General features: G+C 39.8%; 1 protein-coding gene across 3 annotated transcripts in view; it reads right to left on the minus strand.

Annotated features, from left to right (window-relative positions):
- Positions 1 to 4,006, minus strand: part of USP53 (ubiquitin specific peptidase 53) — a 58,984-nt gene extending 54,978 nt beyond the window's left edge. The window contains exon 1 of one of the 3 annotated variants that reach the window (XM_070790794.1): positions 3,865 to 4,006. The gene's annotated coding sequence lies outside the window, so the exon portion shown is untranslated. The remainder of the gene's footprint in view (positions 1 to 3,864) is intronic. The other 2 variants (XM_070790795.1, XM_070790796.1) reach the window with 2 other exon arrangements.
- Between the last annotated feature and the right edge of the window lie 1,994 nt (positions 4,007 to 6,000).

A 6,000-nucleotide genomic window follows, 5' to 3' on the forward strand; every position in this document is an offset into this window, starting at 1 on the left:
GTACACTTCCTCTTGATACCCACATGACTTCTTCCTGGCTCACTTCATGACTGCTTTGCTCAAAAATCACCTTCTATATGAGGCTTATACTTAAAATTGCAACCCACTCCATATTCCCAATTCCCCTTGCCCCGCTCTACTTTTTCTTTTCTCCTTGGCATTCTTCACCAACTAAGATAGCATACAATTGACTTATTGTTTTTTATCACTGTTTATCATTGTTTCTCCTCCCAATCCTCTTAGAATATAAACTGAATTCCAAGCAACTAGAACAATACAAAGTACATGGTAGGCAGTCATTAAATACTTACTGAATGAAGCTCAGGAAATAAAGCGGAACCTCAATCAACAAACCCTATGAAATCAACAAAGAGGACCTGGGCATTAAAGGTATAGGACAACTTCCCACCACTTGGCAGCTAGGTTAATGTCAGCAGTATACTGACAAGGAGGTAAGATTATTTCAGGCCTATACAGCAGTACCTTATAATAGAAAACATCTTCTAGGGTTCAAACAGACTGCTCACCTAAAAACAGGGAGGGCCATAATTAGAGGGCCAAGATTTTATTATGCAGGGTGAGAAGTTTAAAAGAAGATAAAGCACAAAGTACCTGGTTAACAAAGAATGCCCTGATGGGTTCTTGACAAGGATGGAATTCATGTTCTGGTACTGACCTCATGATTTCCAATTATTCTACCTCTGAAAAACTTCCACCAACACAGCATATTACTCAACTACTTAATCATTAAAAGCAAATGAATTCCATTATCTATAATTATGATCTATATTAAAAAGTTCATAGAATTATTGTAAGAATCACAAACCATGTCTAAAATAACTAATAAATGCCCAAAACACGGCAAGCACTCAGTAAAAATGCGAGCTAACTATAATGACAGCAAAAACACAATCTCTGATATAAAATGATTTTTAACAATATAAAAAACACATTTGAAGAAAAAGTAAAAGCTGTATTGATATTTTACACCCCATTTTGTTATTCCTCCATTTCTTTAAACTGATGTATCAATCTTGACTAAAGACATAATCCAGATTAGTGGCATCGGATAAACTGTACAATGAATTATTAACTTCCAAATTTTAAAATCTATTAAGTCATTCTTAGTAGAAAATAAGCAGTTTCATTTGTAGAGCTATCCTACTTTAAGAAAACTTAAAATATGAAAACTTCTAATTACAAAAAGAAGTTTGGGAATGCTTCACTTTACAAGTAGATTCACCATAGTATTATTTTAAACATTGATTTACGAACTGAGCTAGAGAAAGAGAAATGAGTTACCATGTTAGAAGGCAATGCATCAGAAATAAAGTGAAAGCAATTCTGAAATAATGTAAGCAACAGAGATCTAATTTAGAAGAATTCAACCTATGTACAACTTTTCAGAAAAATTCAAAACTTCCTTAATGACAATTTTAATTCATAAATAACACGACAACCATGCAGCCATAAACAATAACTAGCAACTTTTCTGAAGTGACTCATGTAAAATAAAAGTTCTTCAACCATATGCAATGGCTTGTAGCACGTTGGGGTATGTCACGGAACACCTTTGATGGCAGCCTATGGATCCCTTAGGATGATGTTTGTAAAAACATAAAATATAATTCATGGGATTACAATTAAAAAAGGGCGAAAAAAGTGTATAAGATTCCCAAGAAACCCAGTTACATTAAAATTCAGTTCTAATCATAGACCACAGTTTTAATCATGAATCCTCAGTTAATAAAAGAACTGCTGATAGAGGTTACAGATTAATTTGGAAAAGAAAAGAAGAAATACTTTTGCCTAAATATTCTATACATGTAGTATTCCTAGTATTTAAAAAAATAACTTGCCAAGATTAGGATATTATATAGTTATTTAAAGTTTAAATAACCTTTGAAAGTTTTTATCTCTGGTAGAACATTTCTTGTTCCTACTGTGTGCATATACTATAATGCAAAATAACAGTTTCAACAGGAAAATAATTTGTGATTTGACTACTGAATGTGTACATTACCTTAAAACAGAATTTTCATTTTTGAACTTTGGCTAAAAAAAAACTTCTAAATCATTATTCCCAAAATATCCTGGTACTGCACAGTTTAAAATATACATTTGACACTAAATAATGGAAAAGATCTTGAATCACAGTATTTACTAAAATCGTTAAGTTTTTTGATTTTTTAAGAAAAAGAATAAACTAGGTGAGAAATGGTGCCCTACCACCATTAAAATAGCTTTCTTTGAAAAAATCATTTTTTTGTATCTAAAGAAAATATTAATAAATGACTATTAGTGTCAAGTTACAAGAGCTATACAAATCTACCTACATTTACAAAAACATTTTTTTAGTTAATAGGGAAAATGAAAGATCTGTTCTTGGTTGCTTATTTTTCACACTGTAGGAAAAAAACACACATAACTAGTGTGTTGAGTAGAATAAATCACTTTCATGTTTTATCACTAGTAATTGTGAACCTAAACAAACTGTACAGTGAGTTCATTTTAAAAACGAATAAAATTTAAAATAAAAACAAAAACCTTGTTTTTTTCAGAGCATAACTAACTCCTTCCTACAGTGTGTTTGTCTATTTGAAATTATGACAACAGCAGATAAATCATATATTACTTTTTTTTTTCATATATTACTTTTGCAATATGTTTCATTTGTTTTCATTTCTCTTTGCCTAGACCATCATCATGTAACTGAAAAGAATAGAACATTAAACTAACAAGAAGTATTTAATATTAACTTAGCCAAAAGTTCATTTCAATCCGAATTTTGTTAGGAATTTCTCCTTCTTTTAAATACTGATAATTACGAACGCTTTTCTTTAAAGAACATTACTAAAAGTGAATCAGACCCTAATCACAAAGAACCTCCTAAATTTAAACATCCCTCAGAAATAGCCTTGAAAACTCACTGCAAAAAAATACATATTTTCTTCCAGATAAGGAAACATTTGGCAAACTCTTATCTAACAAATAAAGCCTTGCAGTACATTTGCAAGCATTAATGAGGCTTCGTACTAATGGAGAAAACCTTGTAGCGGAGTCAAAACCTCAGAGCACGCTCGAAATGCAGGCTTTAGAAACGCTCTTTGCTACACCTGTGCAAGTACTTCCTGTTCTCCAAAGATATTTAAAAGTTGTTTGGTAAACGTCCCGTTGGAGAAAGAAATGGCAACCCACTCCAGTATTCTTGCCTGGAAAATCTCATGGACGGAGGAGCCTGGCGGGCTACAGTCCATGGGGTCGCAAAGAAGTCGGATACGACTGGGCACACACCAGACCAGAAATGTCCACTAAATCGCCATTTAGAAGCTAAACATTAACTTCATAAATTACTACTACTAAATCACTACATTATTACTACTACCACTCAGAAATCACCAGTCTGAAGAGTCTCACGAATCATCTCTTCTCCAAACAGAACAACAAAACCTCTTTAAAAAGCGACTGCTCGAGAGGCAGTGGCTTGGATAGTGAGGGGCTGGCGCCAGGTAAGCATATTCATAATTCCAAAGCACTAAGCGACCCAGCAGGATCCCAGGTTCCGCCTCTGGCCAGCCCTCAAACACAGCAGGAACAACCACAACCCAGTAAGTACAGGACCTCCTCCCTACGCGTTCGCCTCCAGCCTGGTCAAAAGCACCTCCGCCAGATCCTGGACGCGGCGGGAGGGCGGCGGGAGGGCTGCGTGACCTCCAGAGTCTGCCCCGAAGCGGCTGGTGGAGGAGGTCGGGGGGCAGCGAGGAGAGACATCGAGTCTGGGACTGGAACGTGGGTCTTCCAGTCAGGCCCGCGGAGGTCGCAGGTCTTTGGATCTCCAGCCAGGGACTAGTTTCGGAGACTTACCTTGAGCTCTGCCCTTTTAGCAAGAGGGGCGTGCGGTCCAGGTAGAGAAATATGGGCCTTCTACCGCCACAGGGCAATCTCCCGCTGGCCCAGCTCTGCGTCCAGCTGACACCAGGCTGACACACCAACAGCTGCCACCGAAACCGAGGCTCACCGGGAACTGGAGCAGAGGCGACTGGTCTCCGCCGCCCAGACCTCGACCCAGCGCTTGGAGCATGCGCACACGCCTCACCACCCAAAGGCCAGTCAGGCCAGTGACACCTGCGATCAACAGGTCCTGGGAGCCCCGCCCAAATCCCCGCCTCACCCCCGCCCCGCCTCCTCGAAGCTGACCCCGCCCTCAGGCTCCAGGAGCTGGCTCCGCCCCCACACGCGATTTCCCGGCTTTCCGGACCTGAGGATCTGTGTTCCCGCGCGGATTCGATAGGGCTGGTGATCCAGTTGACTTACTCTGAGCCGCGAGATCCCGCGAGAGCAGGGAGTTGACCATTTTTCTTAAGGCGGGAGCGGAGCGCTGGGGTTAACTGTTCGAGAAAGGAGGCTGCAGGTTGGTTTTTGTGGTGTAAAGAGAAAAAAGGAATAGTTGTGGAAGTAGTTATTCCGATACTCTTGGTCTATTTATTCATCATTTTCTAAGCTCAGGGACACGAATCCACCAGACACTGGGCTTTAAGTTAGTTGTTATTACCTCAGAGAAAACGACCTGTATCGGTTGGCCTCGAAACCCTAGGCGAATTCGCAGTTCTGTTTAGCTTTTTGTGAATCCTTACAATCTGTTTGCAGTTAAATGATTTACATTGGCTTGAATGTATATTCCCCAACTGGTTGTTTCGTGACTATTTAATAAAATGAAAGGCTTAATAAACATGTTGACCCGGTTAATGGTTAAGTGTGAGAAAAATGTGGCTTTCTCCTTACTGTGCTTTCAACAGGTTTTAAGTTGCAAGCTAATGTTTGGGAAATGGGCGAAACTTGGTTTTGTAATAACTTGTTTCTTAGGAATAGTAGTAAAAGGAAAACCCACTGTCATCTTTAGTATAAACGATCCCTCTCAATGAGTAGTAAGGTTTTGGAACTCATTTCAAAGCTGTTGCAGGTTCAACATACAGATTCTAAAAATTGATCAAACAGGTAGGTAACTCTAAATGTCTGTTTGAAGAAACAGAAGGAGGAAACATTTTAGATTGGTATAGGCAAGTATTACCTGTGACGGAATCAAGGAGAATTTGTTGAGCATTTATTGTTCCCTTCACTGAATTGGGCACTGAAGAAAATACAGTGAAGTTTAAAATACGGTTCTTGCCCTCAGGAAATTTAAAACTTGGAGAAGGAGAAAAAGAACTACATTAAAAAAAGAGCACCATTAATTCTCCCCCCTAGTGCTACCTTCTCCTGGTTTTGGGACTACCTCTCTGAGGCACTTTAAATATTTTTATTCTTAACTGTGCCCTCTGTGTTCCCAAACTCTCCATTTTCTTGTGTTGTAACTTCTTTTGTGTCCTTGAACAGTCTTTTCCCCACGATGGACTTATCTACTAGGTATACTGGGCACCTGGGGAAGGAAATGGCAACCCACTCCAATATTCTTGTCTGGAGAATCCCAGGGACAGAGGAACCGGGTGGGCTGCCATCTATGGGGTCGCACAGAGTCGGACACGACTGACGTGACTTAGCAGCAGCAGCAGCATCCTGGGCACCAAGGACTCCCAAATGGATATCTTCAGCTTAGACCCTTTTAAGCAACAGCATCTTTGGGTGTCATGTGCTGGGTCACTTCAGTAGTATCCAACTCTTTGCAACCCTATGAACTGTAGCACACCAGGCCGCTCTGTCCATGGGATTCTCCAGGCAAGAATGCTGGAGTGGATTGTCATTCCCTTCTCCAGGGGATCTTCCCGACCCAGGAATCGAACCCTGTCTCTCGTCTCTTATGGCTTCTGCATTGCAGGCAGTCATATAGGTATGTCCCAAATTGACTTGGACATCTTTTCTGTTCCCTACTCCTAGTGTCGTATCTCTTCCCACCCATCTGGAACCTACACTGCTTTCATTCCCTATTTTAGATAATAGCACCCAGTTGCCCAAATCAAGAATCCATGTGTACCCCTATATTACATTTCCTTCATTTCCTCTGTC

This window comes from Bos indicus, chromosome 6 (genome assembly GCF_029378745.1).
Source record: "Bos indicus isolate NIAB-ARS_2022 breed Sahiwal x Tharparkar chromosome 6, NIAB-ARS_B.indTharparkar_mat_pri_1.0, whole genome shotgun sequence".
NCBI classification, from domain to species: Eukaryota; Metazoa; Chordata; class Mammalia; order Artiodactyla; family Bovidae; genus Bos; species Bos indicus.